Source organism: Neophocaena asiaeorientalis, unplaced genomic scaffold (genome assembly GCF_003031525.2).
Source record: "Neophocaena asiaeorientalis asiaeorientalis breed wild unplaced genomic scaffold, Neophocaena_asiaeorientalis_V1.1 scaffold336, whole genome shotgun sequence".
In the NCBI taxonomy this organism is placed as follows: Eukaryota; Metazoa; Chordata; class Mammalia; order Artiodactyla; family Phocoenidae; genus Neophocaena; species Neophocaena asiaeorientalis.
The window spans coordinates 5,204,210-5,222,071 of record NW_020174788.1 but is presented as its reverse complement, the minus strand read 5'-3'; positions in this window follow the sequence as shown (position 1 = coordinate 5,222,071).

The following is a 17,862-nucleotide window of genomic DNA, read 5'->3' as shown; positions in this document are numbered from 1 at the left end:
TTTTAATTGATGACATATGCATATGTATGCCAGAAACACCCTGCCATGCATATGCATATATTATTAATTATGCAACATGCTTTCTTACACTGATATTTTCATAGCTTTTTATAGCATTAATTACTTCATTAAATGGGAGAAAAATGTAAGGGCTGGCATAAACAGGCTTTACTGTAGGTAATCAAGTGCTAAGTGGTGTGGGGCTGTCTATGTGTCAATGAAACAACTTCTTTCAACCCTGTGTCTCTGACAATTGTCACATCCTTGATTTCCACTATGATTCCGGAGTCTGCTATGGTGTCAGGTGCTCAGAAGCCCTGGGTAATTGACGTTCTGTCCTACCATCCAGATGTGCAGAATTATTAAGAGTGGAGTTCGGAGAACTGAGTTATAACCACACCTTGGTTCCAGCTAGCTGTGTGACTCTCAGTAATTCAATTCCTTCTCTAGTTTTAATTTTTCTTTGCCTCAACCATTATGGAGCAAACATCCTGGCAAAGAAATGAAAGAAGACAAAGAACTGTTGGAAAGGTTGGATGAGGGTCCGAAGTGAGGAGGAAAGAGAATCTTAAGACTAAGGGCAATAGTGATCTGCCCACCTCTTCACACACCTCTTTCATTGCACACCTCACACACCCCCACCCCCTATGGCTGAACTTCTCTCACTCTGTGCCCTCTGCCTGGACCCCACTCCCACCCCTGTACCTTTAATTGGTCTTATTCCTAATAGACCTTCAGATCTCTCATAAGCCCCAAGGTGAGACGCCCCTGGTATATACCTCCATCACTGCTTCTCCTCTTATGAAAACAGATGTGCCTCTCTTGGTAGACTTGGTAGACTAAACCAAGTCTTGCCTCTCTGTGATGGCAAGGACCATGTCTGTCCAGTTCTTGGCTGTATCCCCAGGGCTGAAGTGCTTGAATATTTATCAATGGACGGGTTTCTAAAAAGAGCACATGCTATATGGTTCTGTTTATATGAAATTCTAAAAAATGCAAATTAACCTATAGTGACAGAAAGCAGATCTGTGGTTGTCAGGGAACCTGGGACGAGGAGAAGAGAGAGGAATTGCAAAGGGGCACCAGGAACCTTTAAGGAGTAATGGATGTATTCATTGTCTTGATTGTGTGATGGTTGCACAGCTGTATACAGGTACCAAAATCATCAAATTATACATTTTAAACATGTACCTTTTATTCTCTATCAATTATAACTCAATACGGTATAAAAATGCATAAACAAAATAAAAATGCCACTATAGGAAAAGAAAAGAAAGGTTTGGTTAAAACATTGAATGTTGCAGAAAGCTAAAAAAGGTCAAAGGGAAAAATGGTCATTAGACTGGAAGGTTGTGAGATACTTTAGGGACCTCAGTTAATCAGTGGATGGAAACCCAGTGGTGGTGAACAGGCTTTCCAGTTGGCTATTTTTCTACCTAATCACTTCCGCACGACAGGGCATCCTTCCTCCAGCCCTGGTGGCTCCCTACATCAGTGTATTAATCTGATAAGGACATTTTGCTTGCACAGAAGAGAAATCAGCCTGTGCTAGCTTAGGCAAAAAGAGGGAAATCATTAAAAAGGTACAGGAATGCCTGAGAAAACCTGAGGCCAGGAATGTCACCCCTAGACCTCAGAAAAAGCCTAGAACAAAGATCTGAAATGTTTTCAGGAACCCAGGCACAGCTTGGTCTCTAGTCCTTGCTCCTCTTGGCACCTCTACTTCATCCTCTGTCTCTGAAAATTTGATCTGGGGACTCCTTAGTTGACTCAAAAAGCATAAGGACGCCCCATGAGTCCCAGCTGGCCGCAGTCCACCAGCACAGATGAGCTGTCATCTATAAATCACAATTCTAACGTTCTGGAAGAGACAATGTGATTGGTCCAGCTGAGATTTAGGGTCCACCCTGCCTGCCCAACGTTGGCTGGTAGGGAAGTCATTTAGATGACACAGTTGCTTGAGACTAGCTTCTTGGCTAGGGGAAATTGGGAGGACATTTCTTAGAGAAAAGGAGGAGTGATTTGAGCAGGCATTCTAAAACTCTCCAATAAGTGTTGTAGTTATCAATTAGATACGCAGAGTGGGGATGAGAATCTCCCATTCACAGATAACAAACTAGAGCCCAGAATAGTTAATTTATCTTCCCAAAGCCACACAGAGCAAGGCAGAGTGCAAGGCCCCCAGACGTTTGACTCTGAGCCCCACCACCCTTACTAGAACACCAGATGGTTTTCCTAAAGCAATCCTGTGCTCAAGGAAGATTCAAAATCTCATTTGAACTCAAGTGTAAATGAATGCAAATAGCTTGAGGCATTATCCTAGCATTTTTGAGAGGACAAAGTGGAGAGGAGGGGAGATGGATTTATCTTTTAGCAGGAACCAAAGACTTAAGCTGAAGAATGCTGTACTAATGGTGATATTTAAGTCATCCTTTGGTGCATATGGCTTTTCAAAGGGATACTAGTCCATTCTGAAACCCATGAACTACGGTGCACAGATAATGATAAATGCACTCATTCTGAACTACCTGTTTTTTCTCTTTACCTCCAAGGTCTTAAAGGAGGCAAAGGGTGTATGTGGTAAACCTGCTATCAGACAGAGTTCTCACTCCAGACACTTCCAGCTTGATGAAATGGAATATATCAGAAATCATGGGGCTTCCCTGGTGGCGCAGTGGTTGAGAGTCCGCCTGCCGATGCAGGGGACACGGGTTCGTGCCCCGATCCGGGAAGATCCCACATGCCGCGGAGCGGCTGGGCCCGTGAGCCATAGCTTAGAGTTCTCACTCCAGACACTTCCAGCTTGATGAAATGGAATATATCAGAAATCTACCAAGAACACAATTTAAAAAAAAATTTAGTACTGGTTTCAGGTGAAGCCTTCAGATCAAAGAAGTACAAATAGTTCGGATGCTTGAGAAATAACCAACCACTTCTCATGTGCTCACCTCAGATGAACCAAACCTGCATACAACTTACACTGATGCCACAGTGATACAGGGACCAGGAAACCAAGAATGGATCCTGGAGTGGAGGCAAGGTGAACAGCTTCTCCCAATCTGGACACCAAGAACCTGATGTGCCCATTTTGCCCATTGGGTCAGCATATCCTTGGGCTTATTTGTTGCATAGCTCAGTCCTACAAGCCTGTTGGTAAGCAACTGCATGTGAGATGAATCAGATATGGCTTTTGCTTTCAGAACTTTAATAACCAAATGGAAGAAACAGGCATGGGTGCAAATACGAAGTGCAGAGAAATGTATTCTCCTAAGAGGGATGGGTGCACTTGAAGATTTCAGATCTTTCATGCCTCAAATTGAATTCCCTCTTCTACTCCTACCTAGAATCGCCTTCCTTTATCAGCAATGGCACTACTGTCCCTTTAGTTGTTCAGATAACTGGAATTATCCTTGAATCTTCCCTCTCCTTCCCTCTCCTTTACCTCTTGTATCAACTGTAATCACATGTTAAATTGAATTTTGCTTTCAAAATATACTTTGTAGCTGTCCACTTCTATTCAACCCCTTCCAAGCCATCCTTTCAAGCTGCCACCTTCTCTTATCTGCCAATTACAGAGGTTTCCTTGTATTTCTAACCATATTTACATTTACTCCTTTCAAATCCATTCTGAACTCTACTGCCCAAGGGATATTAAAAATGAAAATGAAGGAATATTACTAAGAATATGACTTTAGATTGTTTCCTATTGTCTTTAGAATCAAGATCCAAAGTCTTTAGACTGTAAAGTCTCCAGGGACTGGCCCTGGCCCACACTTACCTCTACAGCCTCACCTCCAGCCACTCACTTCCTGTGTCTCCCTACTCAGCCATCAGATCACCTTCAGTGTCCTGAGCAGGACGCAGTCTCTCTCACATAAGGACACTTGAACAAGCTGCTTTCAACGACTACAGTATGGCACCTCGACATCTGCTGCTCATTTCCTGGGTGAATCCAGGTTGGGTTTCCTGATATATATGGTTCCTTCAGAACACTCACTCCAGATGTAAATTAATTACTTAACATGCTTTTCCACTAAACTGTTAATCCCAGGAGGACAGAGGGTGTCTGTTTCATATACTGCTGCATTGAACTTTTAGTATGGTATCTGACACTCAATACAGATTTGTTGAATGGAGCCCAGGAACTCAAATGGAGAGTCAGAAAAGTGAGAATAAGGCCTAATTGTGGAGGGCTCCAAAAGTCCAGCCAGAGCAAGAAAACGTGTGCCCCCAAAGCCTCCTCTGTACCCCTTCTGCAGCTGCTCTCTGTTTCATTGCCCCTGGCGTGACACCTCTTCTCTTCTACCCTGTCCCTCACCCCTGCCATCTTGAGGGCAAGGAAGGGGTTTTATTCATCTCTGTGTCCTCAACCATTGGCACAGGGACAGCTACAGAGTGACGCAAATATCATCCAGCCTCGGCTAGGTTGTGCTACATTGGAAAACAACACCCTCATCTCAACAATTTCCTGCTCGCCCAAAGTCCACTGCAAGTGTAGCTGGGTCTCCAAGGCAGCGGCTCTCCAAGTCACGGTCAGGTATCTGAGACAACTATTCCCGTGTCAACCTGTGTTACCAAGCTCAACGTGGCAGGGGACAAGTAAGACTGACAGATCAGACTCTGGCAAATAAATGCTCCCTTCTAGTGACCTATGTGACACCTGCCCACTCCTCACTAGCCAAAGCAATTCACATGGCCATGCCTAACATCAAGAAGATGAATTACATATATATACACACACGCACGTATATGTATACGTATATACAACGTTCTCCGTTTTTCTAAAAATAGAGGTGAAATAGGTATCAGTAAGCAGTAGTAACATCTGCCCCAGTCCTGAATAAATAAGCACTTCAATTTAAAAAATAGGGAGCAGCAAGTAGTCCTTGCAGTGTCTTAACCTCCTCTCCTCTAACGATCCAATTCCCTCCTCACCTATCCACTCTCATGGTCATAACCTAGACCTCATCAGTTCCCATAATTTCAAATCCACCAAAATCTCAGTTCCAACTCTGTTTGCCACCTCCTAAATTCCAAGCTCATTTGCTGGACTTCCTGTCTCCAGCAATCTTTGACTCCCCCTGTTTTTGCAATCCATTGGTCCCATCAGCTTTATTTTTAAATTTATTTATTTATTGATTTTTGGCTGTGTTTGGTCTTCGTTGTGTTGCGCGGGGCTCTCATTGCGGTGGCTTCTCTTGTTGCAGAGCACAGGGTCTAGGCGCGTGGCTTCAGTAGTTGCAGCACGTGGACTCAGTGGCTGTGGCTCGTGGGCTCTAGAGCGCAGGCTCAGTAGCTCCGCGGCATGTGGGATCTTCCTGGGCCAGGGCTCGAACTCGTGTCCCCTAAATTGGCAGGCGGATTCTTAACCACTGCGCCACCAGGGAAGCCCGATCCCGTCAGCTTTATACTGTCCTTAGGCCCTTGACCTATGGCCTCACTCACTTCCTTATCTTGCTATATTATATGATCATTCATTACATTCATTCTCTTTTGACAACCCTTAATTCCCTTCCCCAGGTTCTGAACTCCTAAATGCACACCCTTTCACCACATTGGCTTTCCTGAACTACAGTCACGGTAAAATTTAATTCTTCATCTACTCAGGGGTAGAATGTGTAAAAGAAAGGCCCCAAAATAAACCCCAGCCACAACTACTGATTTCTCTTTAAACCTGCGATCACTAAGTAAGTTCTTAAAGCTGCCATCGTACTACATTCCCCCCGGCCGTTCTCCTTCCCACTCTCCCCAATGATCATTTCACACTCTCTCGTTTCTTCTCAAACCCCCAGCACCTTCTCCTTCTTACCTCACAGCTTCTGACCTGCTTCCCACTTGACAGAGTGAAGTGTTCAGATAAGAACATCATGATCCTCTCACCCACGCGAGGACTAATTCCAGCAAGTCTGCCCTCTCTCTCCTGCATCACTTTTCCCCCTTCTCTGTCGGATCCATTAGCATACAGACATGCTGTTATTATTCTCGTCTCCCCCTCTGTCAACAGCACCCTTTTCACTAGTTCTCCTTACAGCAGCATCTCCTGGAAGATGTGCCTAAAGTCAGTCTTCAATTTCTCTCCTTTTGTTCTCTGTTCGGCCCACAGCAGGTTTCTGTCTCCTCAAACATTTTGCAAAACCCTCTCTCATTAAGGTGAAGAAAGACCTTTGCCTTGGCCCACGAGACATGTCTCAGTCCTAATCTTACGTTTTCCCACCAGCAGCTTTTGACGCAGGGGTTCGTTCTGTTCTCCTTTGAAGCACTTTCTCTACTTGGTTTCCAGGATGCCACACTCACCTGGTTTTCTCCCACACTTTTGGATGCTTCCTCTGCCTCTTTTGCTAGATCATCTGCATCTCCCTGACATCGGAATGTTGAAATGCTCCGGGGCTCTGTCCCTGAACTGCTTCTCTTTTTACATCTGTGCTCACTCCACAGTTGATCTCATCCCATCTCCTAGCTCTAAATACCACCCCTACACAGACAAGTGCATATCCCCAGCCCGGATGTCTCCCACAAACCCCGGATTCGCATAGCTAACTTCCTGCTTGACATCTCTACCTGCATGTTTAATAGGCATTTTAAATTAAACATATGTCTAAAAATGAGCTCATGAAATTCTCCCCACCCCCACAAAACATGCTTTGTTAATGGCAATTCCATCCCTCTGGTTGCCTTGGTATAATCCCTGACTTCTCTCTCATTCCCCACTTCCAGCCTTCTTGCAAATCCTATTTGTTCTACCTTCAAAATACATCCAGAATTTAATTACTTTTCACAAAACCCTCTGCCAACATTCTGATCTATGACACTATCAGATTTTGCGTTGATTACTTCAATAGTTTCCTAACTGATGAGCTTCTGCCCTTGTCCCCCCTTTAATCTACTTTCAGCACACAAGTGCAGCCAGGGTCACTCAGGGCTCCCCCATCACCATGACTTCCCATTTTAATCAAAATAAAAATGCAAGTCCTTATTTTGACTCACACAGTCATACGTGGGCTGGACCCCATTTCCTTTTTAACCTCATATCTTAATCCTTTCCCCTTCATTCTCTCCAGGTCAGCCAACCTTGCTGTTCCCCAACATTCCAGGTATGACCCCAACTCTGAGCCTTTTCACTCACGTTCCATGTCTGAGATGCTTCCTCCCGGATGCCTACGAGGCTAGCTCCATCACTTCCCTTAAGTTTTTACTCAAAAGACATCATGTTAAGACTTTCCTTGGCCACTCTATCTAAAATTGTACTCTGCTCCCAGTATTTTATACACCCTTATGTTGCAGGAATTTTGATCCCTAAAATGCATCACTATCTAACATACTCTTGACTATACATATTTATCTTGTTTATTGCCTCCTCTACTAGGGTATAAGCTCCACGGAGGCATGAATATTCATCTATATTGTTCACTGTTGTTTACCCAGAGGCTAAAACAGTGTCTGGCACAAATGAGACTCTCAGCGTGTATTTGTTGCATGAATAAATCCTTTTCAGGAACATTACTATTACTATTACCAGGCAGAATAAATACCAGAAAGCCTAGGCTTGTCTAGCAGAAAGAACCCTGCCCTAAGAGTCTAGGAGGCTAGGAATTTAGTTCCTCTTCTCTTGTTAACTTGCTATGTGTCCTTGGGCAAATCGCTTCCACTCTGCAGATTTTTATTTTCTTGTCTGTAAGTGAGTGGAGTGGACTCAATGATTTCCTGTGTTCCATTCAGCTCATGAGGTGGCAGAATGTGAAAAATGAAGTAAGAGGAGAGTTAGTGGTGGCATGGATTTACTGAGATAATGTATGCTCCAGGAATTTCCAGTCGTTTTGGTCTATGGCTTAGAGTAGGCGCAGTAAAAATTCATTTGAATGTTAATCCCTGGTTTGTTTCTCCAGCTGGCTGTATGCACTGACCAACTTGGAAATCCCAAGCCACCCCACGTGAGCCTTGGGTCTTGGTTAGCTTTTTACATAGCTCAGTCTTTGGTTCCTCCCCACACCCTGTATCTTATCTCAGCATAGAAGCTGATTGACAAAAGAGTTAGAATTCAACCCAGGGTTCTTGAACTTCAACCACGTCACGCCACCAGACTGCCTCTTCCCCATGGGTGGAGGTGTTTGTTTTCAGCAGGAACCGTGATTCATTTGCCGCAGGTTCTGTCTCAACAGGGAGAAAACAAGTAAGTCCTACCCATTCAACACAGCATGCTGTCATTTCTGAGTCTTGAGTTGATCACCTCAAAGGGCCTTGGTGGTCACTATTTCCTCAAAGAAAACAAGGGTTCAGTGAAAACACTGTGGCATGCTGTTTTCATAAGCATTCCACAAAAACTCACTGATGGTCAGTAATGTAAACGGCTTTAGAATCTTGGTTTCCCAATCTCCTCTCTCACTGCATGATCTTCAACGGGAGATGTTACGGCTTTGAACCTTTGTTTCTCATGCCAGACTTGGGAGTCATTCTTGACGCCCCTCTCTCTTTTCCTAACACCCTAAATTTTCAATCACCGGTTCCTGTTGCTTGAATTTGCATCCCGAATGTCTTTAGACTCCGCCTATTCTGTGCTTCCTCTCTTAGATTACTGTCCACTATAAATATGATGATGTTACTTTCTTCCTTAGCTTTCCCTTGCCCTTAGACTGAAGTCCCACAAGCTAAATAAAGAATACAAAGGGTATCGGAACTGACCCACTGTGCTCATCAGTCTTACCTCAGGGCTTTTGAACCCTCTGGTTTTTCCCTTTCTCTCTGTCTACAATGTTCTTCCCCTAAGCCTCTTCGCCAGCTCACTGCCATTCGTGGTTCAGGTCTCTGCTTCAATATTATTTTCTAAGGGAAAATTTCTCCGAGAAGTTTACATTTCCTTTTCGTACACTCTCATAGAACTTCCTATTTTACTTTTGTAGCAGTTATCACAAATTTAATTAAATACAAACTTTTCTGTAATCAATTCTTTTAATTTGTCGCACCCTTTAGACGTCAAGCTCTACTAAGCCAGGAATCCATAAGTGTCTTATTTACCACTGCACACTCAACATGCCCAATGCCTGGCACATAGTAGGTCTTCAATTTATTCTTGAATAAATGAAGGGATAAAATGAAGGTGATAGCACTTCTGTCACGTGGTTGTGAGGATTCAATGAGTTAAGGCCAAAATGCACTTAGCGCAATACCTGGTACACATTCAGGGGATTATAGCTGTATCTTCACCAGCAGTGTAGACACTAGTAATAGATTGCATGGTTAAGACTAAATACTGGGACACTGAGGAAGGGGAGAAGGTGATCAGGATAAAAAGAATTGGGAAAATCTATTTTGTCTACTCTCCTTTGCTTATTTGAGGGCTTGCTGCTCAAGTCCTAACTGTGCTGCCCAGATCTATGTCTAATTCAGGCTCCTTCCTCTCAGCAGGCACCCCCAATGCTGTTCCCACAATCCTTTTTTCCATCCCTAATTGGTAGCCTATTTCTGACTCCACAGTGGATCCTCTGAGCCCACTTTGCTTAAGCTTCCAGATACAGTTTCCTGTACTTCAGCTGAGGCTGTGAGAGACCAAGCCTCTCAAATTCTTCTCCCCTGGCTCTGGTTCCCAGAGTCCACCCTCCCTCGTATCTCTGAGGATGTTTTATTCCCATCCTCTAAAGCAGACACCTACTGCACATCTCCTAGTTAATCCCACAGTCAAAGGTTTTCTTTTCTCTCTCTCTGTTTTTCCTACTGAGTCCCTTTTTTCTCTCCATTCTTTTTTCTTTCGTCATTTTTTTCTTTAACTTTTATGGTGAAAAATTTAAATATAAACAAATGTAGGGAGAACAGTTCAATGAATCTCCAAGTACCCATCACCTAATTACAACAGTCATCATCCATGATTGATTTTGTCTCATCAGTAGACCCCCCAATGCACAGCCCTACTGGATTATTTTGAAGCAAATCCCAGATACTATTATTTCATCCATACACAGTATATTTCAGTATGTTTATAAAGGGCTCTTATAGAAACAAACACAACATCTTTAGTACATATAAACTATCAACAGTAGTTTTTTTTCTTTTATACACAAATATCCTATCAGAGCTCAAATATCCACGTGATTCTAAAATTCTTTTTCATCGTTTATTTAATTCACTATGCAAACAAGGTCTGAATGTTGTATATCGTTGATATGTCTATTGAGTCTTATGTGATCTAAAGGTTTTTGCTTCTATCTTTTTTGTTTTCCTTGAAACATATTTGTTGAAGAAACAGGTAATCTGTTCTAAAGAGACTTCCATATTCTTGATTTTGCTGATTGCATCTCCACATCTGTTCTCTTAAATCTTTCATTTGTCGTCCTCCCTTTGACACTTCTTTCAGTAGATAAACGTGTTCAGTATTTGCTCACTCCACCCCCAATATAAGCAATACAAAGTATATCCATGGAAAAACACGCAAGCTATGATCTCATTTCACAGACATGTAGATATATGAATGTCGATGACTCTGTATTTATAAAACGATGCAGAAACAAAATGGTCACAGAAGTGTTGATGGTGGTTGTCTTAGTGGGGAAGGTTTTTAGGTGACTTGAACTGTCTTATACTTGTGTGTTAGCATTTGCTATGATGAGTACATATTTATGTAAACTTATAATGTGGCTATTCTTTGAAATAGGGGAAATAGACAAAAATCCTAACTCTCCTACTTCCTCTCTGTTCCTCCTCCACACTGCTATTTCATAAGTCCACTTTCTTGAATGAATGATTGAGATTCATTGATTTTACATATTTTCATTAATTCAACAAATATTTCTGAATATTTACTAAATACCAGACGCAATGATTTGAAGCTATGGGCTGCTCTAAGCAACTCTGTTAACAGTAAACCTACGCAGGTTAAGGCAGTCTTTAGAGGTAGGTCTGGTCGCCCCTGGTCAATTTCAGGATAAAGTCCAAATGCTACACTGCAACACACAAGGGCCTTCCTGGTCTGGCCCCTACATAGCTCACCGGGGCTCATCTTTTGCCACTCCAACCATTCTGAATACTCTGGTTCCTTGAAGACTCACCATGATCTCGCCTGGCTCTAAGATGGCTCATGCTAATCCTTTTGTCTGGAAAACTGTCTCCTTTTTTTTTTTTTTACCAACCCTCATCCCTAATTCAAATGGCTGACTCCTATTCATCCTTCATCCTTTAAAATTCAGTTTGGATGTCACCCCCTCTAGGAAGTCTTCGCTAATGTGATCCCATCACATCCTGTGCGTGCTTTTATCATAGAAATGATGAGCTCCACATTATGTTATAAATTTAAGCGCCAGACCGTGAGCATCTGGAGGGCAGGGAGCCCTTTTAGCTCATTTCCTCAGATAATCACAGTGCATCATGACACAGTAAGTACTCAATAAACATATTTGAATGAATGAATGAATGAGTTGCCCCTTACACTACTGAAATCGATTTCTTAAGGATTCCCTATTGCACTACTTATCACCAAATCCAGTGGAGCTCTCTCAGTCCAACCCTCTTCATTCTCCATAGCCTTTAACACCACTGTCCACCTTTTCCTTCTCAGAAAACATCTCTTCCTTGGTTTCCATGGCAACATATTCTTCTTATACTCTTCTAGCTCCTGGAATCTCTCCTTGGTTTCCTTTAACATATCTTCTTCTTCCTTAGCCTCTAGAATATTGGTAGTTTCCGAGGTTTGGTCTGTCAACTTTGTCTCTCTTCACGTTACATCCTCTCTTGGAAAGCCTGGCGGCTCCTATAGCTCCACTCACTCACCCCTCCCCCAAGTAGATGCTACCCAGACTCCAAGGTTCCCCTTGACTTGTGATCCTGAATCCCAGACCTAGCTTGCTTAAGGCCAAATCTCCACAAAGACATACTGCAGGAAACTGAGCTTAGCATATCTAAAGAATAACTCATCTTCCTTGGCCACCCCCAGCGTGAGCACACACGCATACACCGACACACGCTCACAACATTTTCTACTTTTCACAATTCTTACCTTGGTTATCATTCCCATACTTCTACTGTACTTGGCTCAAAACACTAACATATAATTTTTATAATTGTTCACTTTTCTTTTTCTAACTTTACATTCAGTAAACTGAAAATATTTGCTAATTCTCCCTTGCTGAAGTCTAATATCACACCTTTCTTTGTATGAAAGAGTTAATATGAGCATTTCAACCACATAAAATTCAGAAAATATTGCAACAAACATTTCTGCTGTACCAGAGTCAGCGCTTTTTTTTTCCCCCTCCAAAAAATAAAATGTTCTAATTACTGCTGAAACAACCCTCTGCTATCCAATTCCCTTACCCCTCCCTGATATAACCGCCAGCCTGAAGTTGTTTTATATTTTTCCTGTACTATGTAATTAAATAAAAGTAAACACAAGACATTTACTAAGCTTGAAAAATAAAAAGTTGTACAGGAGAGAAAGTGTATTCATAATATTCTACTTGGTTCAGAAATGGATGGTATTTATCTAATCATAGTACAAATATGGATTTGGGGGGATAAGAAGTGATGAGTGGTAGAGAGCTTGTATAGAAACTAAATCCGCACTTAACACTTCCTTTTTACATCCTCTTCCGTGGCCCTAATCCTGGAACTCACCTAGTTAATTCTAATTGCAGTGACTTCCTAACTGGCTCCCACCTAGGTCTCCTGGATATCTCTCTAAGGCACAGCATGGAACATATCACTTCTCCTGCTCAGAAGCCTCCAGCGACTCCCTTTAGACTTGTCCTCAATAATCTGTCCTCAGTCTGTCTTCCCAGAGTATCTCCCTCTAAACCAGTGGTTCTCAACCAACAGCACTATTGACATTTGGGGCCAGACCATTCTTTGTTGTGGGAGGTTGTGCATTACAGAATGTTGAGCAGCATCCTGGTCTTCTATCCCTAGGTCCCAAGAACAAACCTTCCCCCCTCAAGTAGTGACAATCAAAAATGTCTCCAGACATTTTGCCAAATGTCCCCCAGGGGGCAAAACCATCCCCCTCCACTACCCCAGCTCATTACCCAGTGAACCACTGCTCTAAGCCATAATCCTCACCCACATATTTAACACCCCCAGACACAACTTAGATTCACTCTCTAAGGAACTGCTTGTCGTTTCTTGAATCCCCACCTTGTGATCGGTACCAAAACTGGGATTGAATTCCAGGAGGCTGAGTTTTGCGTTGGCTAAAAGCTACGTTTGCGTGGAGGCAAGATGTAAAGTTCAGAAAAACAAAGCTGTTTACTGCAAGTGGAGATGGTCCAGCCTGGTAAAGAGAGAACAGCTTAAATATTTCCTTCTTAGAAACTCACATGGAGAATGTGAGGTTGTGAGAAGGAAGAGGCTATGAGATTTGAGGCATTGATAATAACAGCTAACACTTGAATATTTACTGTGTCAGACACTCTGTTACAATTACTACTCTCAAAACAAATTTCTGATGTCCTATTATCATCACCACTTTACAGATTAAAAAAAACTACAGCCCAAAGGAATTAAATGATTTTCCCGAGGTATCAACCGTTAGTGATGAACAGAATGGGAATTCAACCACAGGGACGCTGGCTCTACAGCCTGCTCTTTTACCCATTATATCCTACTCTCTCTTATGAAGAAATGCTTTCCTGAGCTCAGCTTTTTCAGCCTAAAGTAAAAGGGGTCTTGGCCTGGATAGGCCTCCTTGCTACAGGTTAGGGCATTGAGAAGAGATCCTCCCACCTCTTTCCAAGTCTACAGGGTTAAGTAGGATACAGATCCATTCCAATGCTAAGCTCTGGAAGGTTTGGTTAGCAGCTCCATCAAGGATGCTCTCAGGTAGCCTTGAGTGTCTAGACCCTCCACTGCCCTCAAGCTATGAGTGAGAGGGTCTTCTCTATAAGGCTCCAAAGATTCCTCTGTGAACCTTCACCTTGTCTTCCTGCACTGAACTTGGGCTTTCCTGTCCCATCATTGGAACGCATCTTCCAGGGGCTAAGGTGGCACAGACATCTCCACGTCTGTCCCAAATTCCTCGTTTTATTTGTCTTAGTAGAGAAAACAGGAGAGAAATGACCTTTCTTATCCCACGTATCCAGTTCAGTGCTGGCCCAAATAACATGCCAATAAATCATGGCTAACCATGAACATGTATTGAAGGTTAACGTTTATGAAGCATTGTGCCATGTGCTACACATGCAGCTTCTCAATGGATCCCCACACCACCCCTCTTACATATTATTACCCCCCATTTTACGGACAAGGAAAGGGAGGCTCAGGGAGCTGAAGTACCTCGCTCAAGGTTACACACTAATAAGCCTTGGAGCTAACCTACAAACCCAGGCATTCTGAGTCCAGAGCTCATGTTCTAAATATTAGTTGGGCAAATATGTAGTTAATAATCACGTGGGTTAGCTTTTGGCCAGCTTGGCTTTGACACCTACTGTTTTAGGCTAAATTCAGGGCCATCTTCATAGTGGTCAGAGGGTCCTTGAGAAATAATGCCTGTTATTCTGATCAGTGCCTGGGATCCTACAGCACTGGGAGAGCTAGTGACTGCACTTCCCCAGCCAGCCCCTTGAGGCGCTCATTTTCAGGGCTTAATCCTGGGCCAAGTCTTTCTGCTTCCTGTGGTGATGCCACAGCACCTAGCTGCGACTTGGACTTCCCCTGGGAGAGTTGGCTTCAGAGTCTTGAGAGGCTGTGGCCGAGTCAGAAGAGACCCTTGGGAGGCCGGTGCAGGGACGGCAGATCAGGAGGGGCTCGTTAGCTTTCAAGGGTGCAAAGGAGGCTACTTCTATTGGGGAAGAGGAGGTCGGGAACTGGGGGCCCACAGGAGGAGGGACTGCTCTGTGGCAGAAGGAACCCTGACGCTTTAATGTGAAAGGGTTGGGAGAGAAGTTTAAGTGTGTTCTATGCCCACTCTCCCTCCATAGCTTTCCAGCCTGGGGTCGCAGTGCCCTGCTCAACCATTGCAGACACAGAGCTCAGCAAGTGCACGGCAAAGAAAGCACAACTGTCACGAAGGTAGACGGCTCCCTGAGCCACGTGGGGAGACTGCTGACGCAAAGGCCTGGGTGTCTGACATCCAGGATTGCCTACCACTAGGCCACAGATCTTAACTACTTCTGCCTCTCAAGGTACTTATCCTGCCAAATGCTTCTGTACATATTCATACCAGAGGAAATATAGAAATTTCTAGAGCTGCCCTTGAGACACTGCCTCCCTAGCTCTGTCTCCGTTATTATTTCTCGCTTCTGCCCTTTAGTGGGACATCCTGTAACCACAGAACTATTCCTATTCCAGGGTTGCCATAGGGCGGTGACATGCAGTGTGGGAGCCCACTCATTCTGGGAGTACCTCTGGCTGCGGGAACCTGTCCGGGCTAGACACACTAACTGGTGCTGCTGGCAGGGTATGCTTTTGTCCGGCCCCAGAGAGTTGAGATTGGAGAAGTACATCCTCACATTTAACTTCCAGGACAAAGCCAGGTACTTATGCTTGGCACTGGGTGAAGACGGTCATTGTTAGGTGCTTCCAGATGCCGTTTGCCCCAGTGAAACACTTTCTTTCCTATCCCATCCCTCTAGAGAGAAAGTGCCACGATGTTCTCATCAACTGTTGTACCTTCTGGTGTCAGGAGGGGACTCTAGAGACCCTTCCCATTGATAGAATTCTTATGGCCTAAACAGTTTGCCAGTGACTTGAAGTCTTACTGTTGGTTTGAGTTCAGGGAGTGTATGTCCTTACATTCAGGTAAAAAGCGTTACATACAAATCATGGTTAGTTTTTTCATAGAAACTGTTATACATGAATAATAGTGGTTAGTTTTCCAGGTAAACCCACCAAAGCCAGGTTGACACTATTTCAGTTGAAATGATATACTTTTGCTATGAAATTAGTGCAAGACAATATTGCACCATCAAGTTTTATTTCCTTTGAGAACCATATAATTTTATGTATGATATACAGGCCATGAAGTTCACGGCATCATTGGCCCTGCCGAGAGCTTCATCTCAAGAGTAAGAGCCAGGAATCATTGCCTTTTCCCTGATTTCCAGGGCTGGGGAAAGGTGGAGTGGGGAGACTGTTGACCCCTCAAAGAGTGAGAAGCATCATGGGAAGCAGAAACTGGCGACGTTAAACAGGGGGAGAAGTGATCTGGCTTGAGACCCGGTTCTACCTCTCACTAGTTGTGTATCCTTAGGCTAGTGCTTTAGCTTCCTGAGTTAGTCTTATCACCTGTTAAATAAAGAAGAGTTGATAATACTGCTTTCACAGGGTTTGCTGGGGAAACACATGGAGCTTAGTGGTGAATAACAAAGGCTTTGAAGACTAACAGACTAGGTGTGCCTCACTTGCAAAGTGGGTCTTCCCACAAAGCCACAGGGTTGTTATAAGGGTTGAGTGGTATAATATGTATAAAGTACTCAGCACAGTGAACTGTATATGACGGTAAGTGAGAGCTACTATTAAAGACATTACTACGTTACAATCCTCACTTTCCCCAAGGAGGCTGATTCCCTTGTGCCACACCTGCCCTCTGTTCTATTCTTCCAGAGCCAAGAGGCTATTTCTGCTTAGCTGAAGGGATGGAAATGAGGCTGGAGCAGTTGACCAGCTCAGAGTAGGCAGGTGTTGAACTGGGTCAGTGAGGATGTGAATCTACCCCAGCAATAATATGGGATGGCAGGAGGTGGGAACAAGGCGTGGGAGCTCAGGGAATGCTTTATCCGACGGGGTCCATAAAAAGGATAAACAGAGAAAGGAAGGGATAAACACAAAGTGAGGTATAGAGGAGGGGAGAGCTAGGTCTTACTTAGGGCATCTCATTAAGGACACTAGGGAAGTTTGTATAAACTCTTGCCTGTGTTTATTCTCATGTAAGGTTCTCTCTGCCATCAACTGTCAGGTAACATGTGGGCTATCTGACCTTCCTTGTCTGTTATGCAGAAGGTATATCATCTCAGAAGTCTTTAGTGGAAAAATTACCACATGAACTAGGGGCTGGTGGGCAGACCATGTTCTCCAGCAACTCCATCTGCTTCTTCTAAAAGATGAATCTAACTTGGGCCTCTTCTTTTATGTCTCTCTGAGCTGTAGCTTTTATAGACTTGACTTGAACCCCTTTAAATGAGCCTAAATGTCAGGTCTCACTGTGACACAAACTACACAAACTACACTCAACATGCAGTGAACTTGGGTTTCAAGTCCCTGATCTGCCTCTATCTACTGGGTGACCCAGGGCAAATGACTTAACCCTTCTTAAATCCTGTTTTATTTGTAAGATGATGGTGTTGGACCCCATGATCTCAAAATTCCCCTCCAACCCTAACATTCTACCTGCTTCCCTTCCACATAGGAGATGCCCCACTCCTAGCCTTTTTTTTTTTTTTTCCTTCTGCATGATTTTGTCTGTCTTAGAGTAATAAAGGAGACTCTAAAGTTTGGGCAAGCAGCAAAATTTAGTCCTAGGAATATGACAGTCAATTAGAATCATTTATGTTTTGAGTCCCCTAAAAATTGACTAAAATCTTCCTCTGGCCATGGGGTGGGTAGGGACTCCAATAGTCACCATAATTACTGTTTGCCCTCAGAGAACGTTACCAGATGTGGAAGAGAAACATTGATTTATCTTCTTTTTCAAGACATATTTGTTTTTTGAAGCAAATTCCAGTCTCATACATGCTTTCTCAATGGCTTCTTAGAGCCCTGTTCAGTTAATACTGGAGATCCTACAGGATGGGGTTTTGAACATGAGGACTCACTGGGCTAGGTCATCTCTTAGCCACGTGCCCTGAAGCAAAGACCTTTACCTTTCTGGAGGTACGGTGCAAGGGCCTGCCTAATGCAAATTAACCAAATTGATGAGCATGGCTCTTGAAACAGTATAGGAAAACGGTTAGG